Source organism: Salmo salar, chromosome 10 (assembly GCF_965601325.2).
Source record: "Salmo salar chromosome 10, fSalSal1, whole genome shotgun sequence".
NCBI lineage: Eukaryota > Metazoa > Chordata > Actinopteri > Salmoniformes > Salmonidae > Salmo > Salmo salar.
In genome coordinates, this window is record NC_138300.1 from 122,207,044 (window position 1) to 122,222,500 (window position 15,457).

The window sequence follows — 15,457 nt, forward strand, 5'->3', positions numbered from 1 at the left end:
CGATGGTGCAGCTGTAGAACTTTTTGAGGATCTTGGGTACCATGCCAAATCTTTTCAGTCTCCTGAGGGGGGAAAGGTTTTGTCGTGCCCTCTTCATGACTGTCTTGGTGTGTTTGGATCATGATAGTTTGTTGGTGATGTGGACACCAAGGAACTCGAAATTCTCGACCCGCTCCACTACAGCCCCGTCGATGTTAATGGGGGCCTGTTCGGCCTTACATTTCCTGTACTCCACGATCAGCTCCTTTTGTCTTGCTCACATTGAGAGAGAGATTGTTGTGCTGGCACCACACTGCCAGTTCTTTGAACTCCTCCCTATAGGCTGTCTCATCGTCGTCGGTGATCAGGCCAACCACTATTGTGTTGTCAGCAAAGTTATTGATGGTGTTGGAGTCGTGTTGGAGTGTATTCCGGTGCGTGTACGGCACAGATTTTCTTCACAAATAAACAAACATAGATTCATTCTGATCAGAACGACCCCGGGGTGTGACGCTATGTCATCTTGTAACTGTACATAGTGATCATAAACATTGACACTGTCTATGACATGAGTTTTATGATATGGAAATTGTGAAGTGCACATTTGGACTCACAGGTGTTTGGCTCTGCTTGATTGACATCAAAGCGATTTATTATTATAATCCTCAACGTTTCACCTTTCAAAATACATTGATCCCTTTTAAATTTACAGCATTCCCCTCACTCAGACAACAAAACATTTGCAAAAAGATGCCCTATTAGCAGGAAGAGATGAAGGCAACTTGTTGTCGCGTTTCGGTGCTCAAATTCAGAACATCTGTCAGTATAAACCCATGCAGCACTGTGAAGGACAGAGCCTGAGCTCTGAGGTTCCCATTTATGTGCCATTTTCAACCCCCCAAAACGGGTGCGAGTGGAAAGTGCCTATACGGCCAATGCAGACGTGTTTATCTCACTATCAAATCATTTCTGGGTAACAATTAGGTAGCTTTACGGTGATTGTTTTCAATTCAAATGGTCAAAAAGAAACAGAAATAGCTTCTTAGCAAAAAGCAATTTCTCAATTTTGCTAGGACTGTCTGGGAGTGGTCTGAGTGAGGAGGGGAAAACTGAAAACTAGCTTTTATTGGTAGAGAGGTTTGGAAGTCTTTCTTATTGGTCTATCAACTAATTTACCACCTGGTGATGACACCAGGCAGGACAAAACTCCATCCCACCAATTGTATTTAACCAGGTAAGTTGACTGAGAACACGTTCTCATTTACAGCAACGACCTGGGGAATAGTTTCAGGGGAGAGGAGGAGGGGGATGAATGAGCCAATTGTAAGCTGGGGATGATTAGGTGACCGAGATGTTATGAGAGCCATATTGGGAATTTAGCCAGGACACCAGGGTTAACACCCCTACTGTTACAATAAGTGCCATGGGATCTTTAATGACCTCAGAAAGTCAGGACACTTATTTAACATCGCATCCAAAAGACAGGACTCTACACAGGGCAATGTCCCCAATCACTGCCCTGGGATATTTTTTTTAGACCAGAGGAAAGAGTGCCTCCTACTGGCCCTGCAACACCACTTCCAGCAGCATCTGGTCTCCCATCCAGGGACCAACCCTGCTTAGCTTCAGAAGCAAGCCAGCAGTGGGATGCAGGGTGGTATGCTGCTGTCACAACAAACCAAAACAGATTGAAATTTCAGGCATTCTATTTAAACAGCTCTTACACTAAAAGGCTCTATTTTAACAAACCAAATTCAACAGTCAATCTAAGCGCTGGGCAGTAGCGCTATAGGTTTAAGAGTGTGTCAGAAATGTTTATGCTATTTAACACAAGCACAATTATCGGCACAGTTACTGGCATTGGCGCTAAAGGGATGGGTTTAGATGAACATGTTGTGGGTGTGTCAGGGATTGGCTCCTCACTGGCCAATCAGAACGTGCTCCATGGCTAAATATGTGGTTGTTTATTTATGGTCTTTTAATGTTTTTACCTTGGAAACAACTCCAATTCCAATGTTTAATCCTTTATGGTTTGTTAGACAGTTTACAGAAACAAAATAACAAAATGTAGTCCTATCCCATCTTTGCTAAATATGATGTCTTGAACCCATTTTGCAGTCCACATTGTTCTAAGGAATCCTATGTCTTCAATAGCATTCGCTCTGATATAGGGGGGCTTGGCTTACTGTAAATTACATTACGGCTGAGCATAGACATGCCAAATGCAAAAAGTAGCTTCTTAATAACAGAGTTTTAACCACTGTAAAAAAAAAACGGATGAAAGTCGTCTGAGACGGAAATGGTGTTGGTAAATAAGAGCCATTAAATCGTTGGAAGCATCCAGATTACCGGTGGAGTTGTTCTTCTGTTTAATAAATGCCGTAGCTGAACAGCCATTTTCTCTCTACCAGGCAGCAGAGACGGTGTGAAGAACATTACAGTACATATCCTGTCCTCTCCTTTAACAAGACACCAGCACGGAAACACTGCTGGTGGTCCTCTCCTTTAACAAGACACCAGCACGGAAACACTGCTGGTGGTCCTCTCCTTTAAGAGACCAGGCCAGACATCCTGCTGGTGGTCCTCTCCTTTAACAAGAGACCAGGCCAGACATCCTGCTGGTGGTCCTCTCCTTTAACAAGAGACCAGGTCAGACATCCTGCTGGTGGTCCTCTCCATTAATAAGAGACCAGGTCCAGACATCCTGCTGGTGGTCCTCTCCTTTAACAAGAGACCAGTCCAGACATCCTGCTGGTGGTCCTCTCCTTTAATAAGAGACCAGGCCAGACATCCTGCTGGTGGTCCTCTCCTTTAAGAGACCAGGCCAGACATCCTGCTGGTGGTCCTCTCCTTTAAGAGACCAGTCCAGACATCCTGCTGGTGGTCCTCTCCTTTAACAAGAGACCAGGTCAGACATCCTGCTGGTGGTCCTCTCCTTTAAGAGACCAGTCCAGACATCCTGCTGGTGGTCCTCTCCTTTAACAAGAGACCAGGTCAGACATCCTGCTGGTGGTCCTCTCCTTTAAGAGACCAGTCCAGACATCCTGCTGGTGGTCCTCTCCTTTAACAAGAGACCAGGCCAGACATCCTGCTGGTGGTCCTCTCCTTTAACAAGAGACCAGGCCAGACATCCTGCTGGTGGTCCTCTCCTTTAAGAGACCAGGTCAGACATCCTGCTGGTGGTCCTCTCCTTTAAGAGACCAGGTCAGACATCCTGCTGGTGGTCCTCTCCTTTAACAAGAGACCAGGCCAGACATCCTGCTGGTGGTCCTCTCCTTTAACAAGAGACCAGTCCAGACATCCTGCTGGTGGTCCTCTCCTTTAAGAGACCAGTCCAGACATCCTGCTGGTGGTCCTCTCCTTTAAGAGACCAGTCCAGACATCCTGCTGGTGGTCCTCTCCTTTAACAAGAGACCAGGTCAGACATCCTGCTGGTGGTCCTCTCCTTTAAGAGACAAGTCCAGACATCCTGCTGGTGGTCCTCTCCTTTAACAAGAGACCAGTCCAGACATCCTGCTGGTGGTCCTCTCCTTTAACAAGAGACCAGTCCAGACATCCTGCTGGTGGTCCTCTCCTGTAAGAGACCAGTCCAGACATCCTGCTGGTGGTCCTCTCCTTTAATAAGAGACCAGTCCAGACATCCTGCTGGTGGTCCTCTCCTTTAACAAGAGACCAGGTCAGACATCCTGCTGGTGGTCCTCTCCTTTAAGAGACCAGTCCAGACATCCTGCTGGTGGTCCTCTCCTTTAAGAGACCAGGCCAGACATCCTGCTGGTGGTCCTCTCCTTTAAGAGACCAGGCCAGACATCCTGCTGGTGGTCCTCTCCTTTAACAAGATACCAGTCCAGACATCCTGCTGGTGGTCCTCTCCTTTAACAAGAGACCAGTCCAGACATCCTGCTGGTGGTCCTCTCCTGTAAGAGACCAGTCCAGACATCCTGCTGGTGGTCCTCTCCTTTAAGAGACCAGTCCAGACATCCTGCTGGTGGTCCTCTCCTTTAAGAGACCAGGCCAGACATCCTGCTGGTGGTCCTCTCCTGTAAGAGACCAGTCCAGACATCCTGCTGGTGATGTTGAGAACATGAACCTAGGAACAATGGCAGGCTACTAGAACTACACTAAAACAGTGTTAAAGTTATCAAACAGCTGTTCCTCTCGCCTGCATTTCCCCTGCACCTTATAAACCCATTCCCCCTTCACACACACACACACACACACACACACACACACACACACACACACACACACACACACACACTAAATCGGCATAAATGAACTTTACATTCTGTTGTTGTCGGGCCCTAAGGGGTTCATTACTGTAACTAATCCCACATGTTCCTCTAACTGGGTTCCTCTAGCTGGGTTCCTGTAGCTGGGTTCCTGTAGCTGGGTTCCTCTAGCTGGGTTCCTCTAACTGGGTTCCTCTAACTGGGTTCCTGTAGCTGGGTTCCTGTAGCTGGGTTCCTGTAGCTGGGTTCCTCTGGCTGGGTTCCTGTAGCTGGGTTCCTGTAGCTGGGTTCCTCTGGCTGGGTTCCTCTAACTGGGTTCCTCTAACTGGGTTCCTGTAGCTGGGTTCCTCAAGCTGGGTTCCTGTAGCTGGGTTCCTGTAGCTGGGTTCCTCTAGCTGGGTTCCTCTAGCTGGGTTCCTCTAGCTGGGTTCCTCTAGCTGGGTTCCTGTAGCTGGGTTCCTCTAGCTGGGTTCCTGTAGCGGGGTTCCTCTAACTGGGTTCCTCTAGCTGGGTTCCTCTAACTGGGTTCCTCTAGCTGGGTTCCTGTAGCTGGGTTCATGTAGCTGGGTTCCTCTAACTGGGTTCCTCTAGCTGGGTTCCTCTAGCTGGGTTCCTCTAGCTGGGTTCCTCTAGCTGGGTTCCTGTAGCTGGGTTCCTGTAGCTGGGTTCCTCTAGCTGGGTTCCTGTAGCTGGGTTCCTCTAGCTGGGTTCCTCTAGCTGGGTTCCTCTAGCTGGGTTCCTGTAGCTGGGTTCCTCTAGCTGGGTTCCTCTAACTGGGTTCCTCTAGCTGGGTTCCTCTAGCTGGGTTCCTCAAGCTGGGTGCCTCTAGCTGGGTTCCTCTAGCTGAGCTGAGCCAAGCAGAGCTGTACTGTACTGGCCTGGTTAGTTGAGCAGAGCAGAGCAAATCAAATCAAATCAAATGTATTTATATAGCCCTTCTTACATCAGCTGATATCTCAAAGTGCTGTACAGAAACCCAGCCTAAAACCCCCAAACAGCAAGCAATGCAGGTGTAGAAGCACGGTGGCTAGGAAAAACTCCCTAGAAAGGCCAGAACCTAGGAAGAAACCTAGAGAGGAACCAGACTATGAGGGGTGGTCAGTCCTCTTCTGGCTGTGCTGGGTGGAGATTATAACAGCACATGGCCAAGATGTTCAAATGTTCATAAATGACCAGCATGGTCAAATAATAATAATCATAGTAGTTGTCAAGGGTGCAACAAGTCAGCAACTCAAGAGTAAGTGTCAGTTGGCTTTTTCATAGCCGATCCTTGAGAGTATCTCTACAGCTCCTGCTGTCTCTAGAGAGTTGAAAACAGCAGGTCTGGGACAGGTACACGTCCGGTGAACAGGTCAGGGTTCCAGTAGGTCTGGGACAGCAGGTCTGGGACAGGTAGCATGTCCGGTGAACAGGTCAGGGTTCCAGTAGGTCTGGGACAGCAGGTCTGGGACAGGTAGCACGTCCGGTGAACAGGTCAGGGTTCCAGCAGGTCTGGGACAGCAGGTCTGGGACAGGTAGCACCTCCGGTGAACAGGTCAGGGTTCCATAGCCGCAGGCAGAACAGTTGAAACTGGAGCAGCAGCACGGCCAGGTGGACTGGGGACGGCAAGGAGTCATCATGCCAGGTAGTCCTGAGGCATGGTCCTAGGGCTCAGGTCCTCCGAGAGAGAGAAAGAAAGAGAGAAAGAGAGAGAGCATATTTAAATTCACACAGGACACCGGATAAGACAAGAGAAATACTCCAGATGTAACAGACTGACCCTAGCCCCCCGACACATAAACTACTGCAGCATAAATACTGGAGGCTGAGACAGGAGGGGTCAGGAGACACTGTGGCCCCATCCGATGAAACCCCCGGACAGGGCCAAACAGGCAGGATATAACCCCACCCACTTTGCCAAAGCACAGCCCCCACACCACTGGAGGGATATCTCCAACCACCAACTTACCATCCTGAGACAAGGCCGAGTATAGCCCACAAAGGTCTCCGCCACGGCACAACCCAAGGGGGGGCGCCAACCCAGACAGGAAGACCACGTCAGTGACTCAACCCACTCAAGGGACGCACCCCTCCCAGGGATGGCATGGAAGAACACCAGTAAGACAGTGACTCATCCCCTGTAATAGGGTTAGAGGCAGAGAATCCCAGTGGAGAGAGGGGAACCGGCCAGGCAGAGACAGCAAGGGCGTTCGTTGCTCCAGCCTTTCCATTCACCTTCACCCTCCTGGGCCAGACTACACTCAATCATAGGACCTACTGAAGAGATGAGTCTTCAGTAAAGACTTAAAGGTTGAGACTGAGTCTGCGTCTCTCACATGGGTAGGCAGACCATTCCATAAAAATGGAGCTCTATAGGAGAAAGCCCTGCCTCCAGCTGTTTGCTTAGAAATTCTAGGGACAATTAGGAGGCCCGCGTCTTGTGACCGTAGCGTTCGTGTAGGTATGTACGGCAGGACCAAATCGGAAAGATAGGTAGGAGCAAGCCCATGTAATGCTTTGTAGGTTAGCAGTAAAACCTTGAAATCAGCCCTTGCCTTAACAGGAAGCCAGTGTAGGGAGGCTAGCACTGGAGTAATATGATCACATTTTTTGGTTCTAGTCAGGATTCTAGCAGCTGTATTTAGCACTAACTGAAGTTTATTTAGTGCTTTATCCGGGTAGCCGGAAAGTAGAGCATTGCAGTAGTCCAACCTAGAAGTAACAAAAGCATGGATACATTTTTCTGCATCATTTTTGGACAGAAAGTTTCTGATTTTTGCAATGTTACGTAGATGGAAAAAAGCTGTCCTTGAAACAGTCTTGATATGTTCTTCAAAAGAGAGATCAGGGTCCAGAGTAACGCCGAGGTCCTTCACAGTTTTATTTGAAACGACTGTACAATCATCCAGATTAATTGTCAGATTCAACAGAAGATCTCTTTGTTTCTTGGGACCTAGAACAAGCATCTCTGTTTTGTCCGTGTTTAAAAGTAGAAAGTTTGCAGCCATACACTTCCTTATGTCTGAAACACAGGCTTCTAGCGAGGGCAATTTTGGGGCTTCACCATGTTTCATTGAAATGTACAGCTGTGTGTCGTCCGCATAGCAGTGAAATGTAACATTATGTTTTCGAATGACATCCCCAAGAGGTAAAATATATAGTGAAAACAATAGTGGTCCTAAAATGGAACCTTGAGGAACACCGAAATTTACAGTTGATTTGTCAGAGGACAAACCATTCACAGAGACAAACTGATATCTTTCCGACAGATAAGATCTAAACCAGGCCAGAACTTGTCCATGTAGACCAATTTGGGTTTCCAATCTCTCCAAAAGAATGTGGTGATCGATGGTATCAAAAGCGGCACTAAGATCTAGGAGCACGAGGACAGATGCAGAGCCTCGGTCTGACGCCATTAAAAGGTAATTTACCACCTTCACAAGTGCAGTCTCAGTGCTATGATGGGGTCTAAAACCAGACTGAAGCGTTTCGTATACATTGTTTGTCTTCAGGAAGGGAGTGAGTTGCTGCGCAACAGCTTTTTCAATTTTTTTTGAGAAGAATGGAAGATTCGATATAGGCCGAGCAGAGCAGTACTGTCCTGGCCTGGTTAGTTGAGCAGAGCAGAGCTGTCCTGTCCTGGCCTGGTTAGTTGAGCTGAGTAGAGCAGTACTGTCCTGGCCTGGTTAGTTGAGCTGAGTAGAGCAGTCCTGTCCTGGCCTGGTTAGTTGAGCAGAGCAGAGCTGTCCTGTCCTGGCCTGGTTAGTTGAGCTGAGTAGAGCAGTACTGTCCTGGCCTGGTTAGTTGAGCAGAGCAGTCCTGTCCTGGCCTGGTTAGTTGAGCAGAGCAGAACTGTCCTGTCCTGGCCTGGTTAGTTGAGGAGAGCAGAGCAGAGCTGTCCTGGCCTGGTTAGTTGAGCAGAGCAGAGCTGTCCTGTCCTGGCCTGGTTAGTTGAGGAGAGCAGAGCAGAGCTGTCCTGGCCTGGTTAGTTGAGCTGAGCAGTCCTGTCCTGGCCTGGTTAGTTGAGCAGAGCAGAACTGTCCTGGCCTGGTTAGTTGAGCAGAGCAGAACTGTCCTGTCCTGGCCTGGTTAGTTGAGGAGAGCAGAACTGTCCTGTCCTGGCCTGGTTAGTTGAGGAGAGCAGAGCAGAGCTGTCCTGGCCTGGTTAGTTGAGCAGAGCAGAGCTGTCCTGTCCTGGCCTGGTTAGTTGAGGAGAGCAGAGCAGAGCTGTCCTGGCCTGGTTAGTTGAGCTGAGCAGTCCTGTCCTGGCCTGGTTAGTTGAGCAGAGCAGAACTGTCCTGGCCTGGTTAGTTGAGCAGAGCAGAACTGTCCTGTCCTGGCCTGGTTAGTTGAGCAGAGCAGAACTGTCCTGTCCTGGCCTGGTTAGTTGAGGAGAGCAGAGCAGAGCTGTCCTGGCCTGGTTAGTTGAGCAGAGCAGAGCTGTCCTGTCCTGGCCTGGTTAGTTGAGGAGAGCAGAGCAGAGCTGTCCTGGCCTGGTTAGTTGAGCTGAGCAGAACTGTCCTGTCCTGGCCTGGTTAGTTGAGCAGAGCAGTCCTGTCCTGGCCTGGTTAGTTGAGCAGAGCAGAACTGTCCTGTCCTGGCCTGGTTAGTTGAGGAGAGCAGAGCAGAGCTGTCCTGGCCTGGTTAGTTGAGCAGAGCAGAGCTGTCCTGTCCTGGCCTGGTTAGTTGAGGAGAGCAGAGCAGAGCTGTCCTGGCCTGGTTAGTTGAGCTGAGCAGAGCTGTCCTGTCCTGGCCTGGTTAGTTGAGGAGAGCAGAGCAGAGCTGTCCTGGCCTGGTTAGTTGAGCTGAGCAGAGCTGTCCTGTCCTGGCCTGGTTAGTTGAGGAGAGCAGAGCAGAGCTGTCCTGGCCTGGTTAGTTGAGCTGAGCAGTCCTGTCCTGGCCTGGTTAGTTGAGGAGAGCTGAGCAGTCCTGTCCTGGCCTGGTTAGTTGAGCAGAGCAGAGCTGTCCTGGCCTGGTTAGTTGAGCTGAGCAGTCCTGTCCTGGCCTGGTTAGTTGAGGAGAGCAGAGCAGAGCTGTCCTGGCCTGGTTAGTTGAGCAGAGCAGAACTGTCCTGTCCTGGCCTGGTTAGTTGAGCTGAGCAGAGCTGTCCTGGCCTGGTTAGTTGAGCAGAGCAGTCCTGTCCTGGCCTGGTTAGTTGAGCTGAGCAGTCCTGTCCTGGCCTGGTTAGTTGAGCTGAGCAGTACAGTCCTGTCCTGGCCTGGTTAGTTGAGGAGAGCAGAGCAGAGCTGTCCTGGCCTGGTTAGTTGAGCTGAGCAGTCCTGTCCTGGCCTGGTTAGTTGAGGAGAGCTGAGCAGTCCTGTCCTGGCCTGGTTAGTTGAGCAGAGCAGAGCTGTCCTGGCCTGGTTAGTTGAGCTGAGCAGTCCTGTCCTGGCCTGGTTAGTTGAGGAGAGCAGAGCAGAGCTGTCCTGGCCTGGTTAGTTGAGCAGAGCAGAACTGTCCTGTCCTGGCCTGGTTAGTTGAGCTGAGCAGAGCTGTCCTGGCCTGGTTAGTTGAGCAGAGCAGTCCTGTCCTGGCCTGGTTAGTTGAGCTGAGCAGTCCTGTCCTGGCCTGGTTAGTTGAGCTGAGCAGTACAGTCCTGTCCTGGCCTGGTTAGTTGAGGAGAGCAGAGCAGAGCTGTCCTGGCCTGGTTAGTTGAGCTGAGCAGTCCTGTCCTGGCCTGGTTAGTTGAGGAGAGCTGAGCAGAGCTGTCCTGGCCTGGTTAGTTGAGCTGAGCAGTCCTGTCCTGGCCTGGTTAGTTGAGCTGAGCAGAGCTGTCCTGTCCTGGCCTGGTTAGTTGAGGAGAGCAGAGCAGAGCTGTCCTGGCCTGGTTAGTTGAGCTGAGCAGTCCTGTCCTGGCCTGGTTAGTTGAGGAGAGCTGAGCAGTCCTGTCCTGGCCTGGTTAGTTGAGCAGAGCAGAGCTGTCCTGGCCTGGTTAGTTGAGCTGAGCAGTCCTGTCCTGGCCTGGTTAGTTGAGGAGAGCAGAGCAGAGCTGTCCTGGCCTGGTTAGTTGAGCAGAGCAGAACTGTCCTGTCCTGGCCTGGTTAGTTGAGCTGAGCAGAGCTGTCCTGGCCTGGTTAGTTGAGCAGAGCAGTCCTGTCCTGGCCTGGTTAGTTGAGCTGAGCAGTCCTGTCCTGGCCTGGTTAGTTGAGCTGAGCAGTACAGTCCTGTCCTGGCCTGGTTAGTTGAGCTGAGCAGTACAGTCCTGTCCTGGCCTGGTTAGTTGAGCTGAGCAGAACTGTCCTGTCCTGGTTAGTTGAGGAGAGCAGAACTGTCCTGGCCTGGTTAGTTGAGCTGAGCAGTACTGAGCTAGCCTGGTTAGTTGAGCTGAGCAGTACTGAGCTAGCCTGGTTAGTTGAGCTGAGCAGAGCAGTCCTGTCCTGGCCTGGTTAGTTGAGCTGAGCAGTCCTGTCCTGGCCTGGTTAGTTGAGCAGAGCAGTACTGTCCTGGCCTGGTTAGTTGAGCTGAGCAGTACTGTCCTGGCCTGGTTAGTTGAGCTGAGCAGTACTGTCCTGGCCTGGTTAGTTGAGCAGAGCAGAGCAGTACTGTCCTGGCCTGGTTAGTTGAGCTGAGCAAAGCTGTCCTGGCCTGGTTAGTTGAGCTGAGCAGTACTGTCCTGGCCTGGTTAGTTGAGCTGAGCAGTACTGTCCTGGCCTGGTTAGTTGAGCAGAGCAGAGCTGTCCTGGCCTGGTTAGTTGAGCTGAGCAGAACTGTCCTGTCCTGGCCTGGTTAGTTGAGCTGAGCAGTACTGTCCTGGCCTGGTTAGTTGAGCAGAGCAGAGCTGTCCTGGCCTGGTTAGTTGAGCTGAGCAGAACTGTCCTGTCCTGGCCTGGTTAGTTGAGCAGAGCAGAGCTGTCCTGGCCTGGTTAGTTGAGCTGAGCAGTACTGTCCTGGCCTGGTTAGTTGAGCTGAGCAGAACTGTCCTGTCCTGGCCTGGTTAGTTGAGCAGAGCAGAGCTGTCCTGGCCTGGTTAGTTGAGCTGAGCAGAACTGTCCTGTCCTGGCCTGGTTAGTTGAGCAGAGCAGAGCTGTCCTGGCCTGGTTAGTTGAGCAGAGCAGAGCTGTCCTGGCCTGGTTAGTTGAGCTGAGCAGAACTGTCCTGTCCTGGCCTGGTTAGTTGAGCAGAGCAGAGCTGTCCTGGCCTGGTTAGTTGAGCTGAGCAGAACTGTCCTGTCCTGGCCTGGTTAGTTGAGCAGAGCAGAGCTGTCCTGTCCTGGTTAGTTGAGGAGAGCAGAGCAGTCCTGTCCTGGCCTGGTTAGTTGAGCAGAGCAGAGCTGTCCTGGCCTGGTTAGTTGAGCTGAGCAGAACTGTCCTGTCCTGGCCTGGTTAGTTGAGCAGAGCAGAGCTGTCCTGGCCTGGTTAGTTGAGCTGAGCAGAACTGTCCTGTCCTGGCCTGGTTAGTTGAGCAGAGCAGAGCTGTCCTGTCCTGGTTAGTTGAGGAGAGCAGAGCAGAGCTGTCCTGGCCTGGTTAGTTGAGCTGAGCAGTACTGAGCTAGCCTAGTTCTCATAGTGGGTATCACCATTCTTAAAAGGACAATGTGAAAGAAAACTACCTAAGCCAGCACAGGTCTGTTTGGGTTAGCACGATGAAAAGGGTACACGAATACGTGCGTGTGTGTGTGTATAAGTGTGTGTGTGTGCGTGCGTGCGTGTGTGCGCGTGTGTGTGTGCGCGTGCATGTGCGTGTGCGCGCGTGCGTGTGCGTGTGTGCGCGTGCGTGTGCGTGTGTGCGCGTGCGTGTGTGTGTGGAGACGAGGGTGGACAAACCTCCAGTAGGTCTGGTACGGGTAAAATGTGAAATTATCTGGATGGGATAGAGCGGAACATTACATATTGACTTGCTGATGAAGCAGTACCCCTTACTGCTCTGGCTAATCATACCTGATGGTTCTGCAGGACACACACACACACACACAGACACACACACACACACACACCACACACACACACACACACACACAGAATGAGAGCAAAAGAGAGAGAGAGAGAGAGAGAGAGAGAGAATTGTTTCTGGCTCTTTTCTTTGTAACAGCATGAGGCATCTGCTTGACCCGTTCCCTGAACTACATTATCACCCTGCTGTACTGATTACCTCCATCTGTACTGGACTACATTATCACCCTGCTGTACTGATTACCACCATCTGTACTGGACTACATTATCACCCTGCTGTACTGATTACCTCCATCTGTACTGGACTACATTATCACCCTGCTGTACTGATTACCACCATCTGTACTGGACTACATTATCACCCTGCTGTACTGATTACCTCCATCTGTACTGGACTACATTATCACCCTGCTGTACTGATTACCTCCATCTGTACTGGACTACATTATCACCCTGCTGTACTGATTACCTCCATCTGTACTGGACTACATTATCACCCTGCTGTACTGATTACCTCCATCTGTACTGGACTACATTATCACCCTGCTGTACTGATTACCACCATCTGTACTGGACTACATTATCACCCTGCTGTACTGATTACCTCCATCTGTACTGGACTACATTATCACCCTGCTGTACTGATTACCACCATCTGTACTGGACTACATTATCACCCTGCTGTACTGATTACCTCCATCTGTACTGGACTACATTATCACCCTGCTGTACTGATTACCTCCATCTGTACTGGACTACATTATCACCCTGCTGTACTGATTACCTCCATCTGTACTGGACTACATTATCACCCTGCTGTACTGATTACCTCCATCTGTACTGGACTACATTATCACCCTGCTGTACTGATTATCACCATCTGTACTGAACTACATTATCACCCTGCTGTACTGATTACCACCATCTGTACTGGACTACATTATCACCCTGCTGTACTGATTACCTCCATCTGTACTGGACTACATTATCACCCTGCTGTACTGATTACCACCATCTGTACTGAACTACATTATCACCCTGCTGTACTGATTACCACCATCTGTACTGGACTACATTATCACCCTGCTGTACTGATTACCACCATCTGTACTGAACTACATTATCACCCTGCTGTACTGATTACCTCCATCTGTACTGGACTACATTATCACCCTGCTGTACTGATTACCACCATCTGTACTGGACTACATTATCACCCTGCTGTACTGATTACCACCATCTGTAGTGAACTACATTATCACCCTGCTGTACTGATTACCACCATCTGTACTGAACTACATTATCACCCTGCTGTACTGATTACCACCATCTGTACTGAACTACATTATCACCCTGCTGTACTGATTACCACCATCTGTACTGAACTACATTATCACCCTGCTGTACTGATTACCACCATCTCTACTGAACTACATTATTACCCTGCTGTACTGATTACCTCCATCTGTACTGGACTACATTATCACCCTGCTGTACTGATTACCACCATCTCTACTGAACTACATTATCACCCTGCTGTACTGATTACCTCCATCTGTACTGGACTACATTATCACCCTGCTGTGCTGATTACCATCATCTGTACTGGACTACATTATCACCCTGCTGGACTACACACACACCATTTAGGATGAACAGGGTTCCATTTAGGGTGAACAGGGTTCCATTTAGGGTGAACAGGGTTCCATTTAGGATGAACAGGGTTCCATTTAGGGTGAACAGGGTTCCATTTAGGGTGAACAGGGTTCCATTTAGGATGAACAGGGTTCCATTTAGGGTGAACAGGGTTCCATTTAGGGTGAACAGGGTTCCATTTAGGGTGATCAGGGTTCCATTTAGGGTGAACAGGGTTCCATTTAGGATGAACAGGGTTCCATTTAGGGTGAACAGGGTTCCATTTAGGGTGAACAGGGTTCCATTTAGGGTGAACAGGGTTCCATTTAGGATGAACAGGGTTCCATTTAGGATGAACAGGGTTCCATTTAGGGTGAACAGGGTTCCATTTAGGGTGAACAGGGTTCCATTTAGGATGAACAGGGTTCCATTTAGGGTGAACAGGGTTCCATTTAGGGTGCACAGGGTTCCATTTAGGGTGAACAGGGTTCCATTTAGGGTGAACAGGGTTCTATTTAAGATGAACAGGGTTCCATTTAGGATGAACAGGGTTCCATTTAGGGTGAACAGGGTTCCATTTAGGGTGAACAGGGTTCCATTTAGGGTGAACAGGGTTCCATTTAGGATGAACATGGTTCCATTTAGGATGAACAGGGTTCCATTTAGGATGCACAGGGTTCCATTTAGGATGCACAGGGTTCCATTTAGGGTGGACAGGGTTCCATTTAGGATGAACAGGGTTCCATTTAGGATGCACAGGGTTCCATTTAGGGTGAACAGGGTTCCATTTAGGATGAACAGGGTTCCATTTAGGGTGAACAGGGTTCCATTTAGGATGAACAGGGTTCCATTTAGGATGAACAGGGTTCCATTTAGGATGCACAGGGTTCCATTTAGGATGCACAGGGTTCCATTTAGGGTGGACAGGGTTCCATTTAGGATGAACAGGGTTCCATTTAGGGTGAACAGGGTTCCATTTAGGATGAACAGGGTTCCATTTAGGGTGATCAGGGTTCCATTTAGGGTGAACAGGGTTCCATTTAGGGTGAACAGGGTTCCATTTAGGATGAACAGGGTTCCATTTAGGGTGAACAGGGTTCCATTTAGGATGCACAGGGTTCCATTTAGGGTGGACAGGGTTCCATTTAGGATGCACAGGGTTCCATTTAGGATGCACAGGGTTCCATTTAGGGTGGACAGGGTTCCATTTAGGGTGAACAGGGTTCCATTTAGGATGAACAGGGTTCCATTTAGGGTGAACAGGGTTCCATTTAGGATGAACAGGGTTCCATTTAACTAATGTTCTGTCGTGCTTTTTAATGGAACGTTTTCTTAATGTTCTGAGAACAGGACTTTAAAATAAAACCATGGGGAAACCTGCAGAAAAACGTCATGCTGACGTACCGAAAAATTCCCACAGAAGAACGTTGTTTCTTAACGTTCTCTGAATGTTTAGAGAACATGACATTAAATAGAACTATGAAGAAACCTGTAGAAAAATATTATGCTGAACTACTGAAATTGCCCCCCCCCCCAAAAAAAAAAATATATGGTTTTCAGAACGCTAGATGCTAGCTGGGTACTGAGATGTACTGAGTGGTGCATTGTGGGTCTGATAATAGAGCCGTACTGACTTTAGTTTCGTTTGTTAAGGGCCGGTTTGGGAATCTCCATGAAAAGTGCTTTTTAGCCAATGACTAGAATGAATCTGTGTCCGGGAAACTGGTCCCATGATATCCATTAGA

The 15,457-nt window shown here is 49.4% G+C and overlaps 1 protein-coding gene across 7 annotated transcripts in view; it reads left to right on the forward strand.

The window, feature by feature from the left end:
* The window catches only part of tjp1b (tight junction protein 1b), a 280,697-nt gene that overhangs the window by 19,263 nt on the left and 245,977 nt on the right, over positions 1 to 15,457 (forward strand). The window lies entirely within an intron of this gene.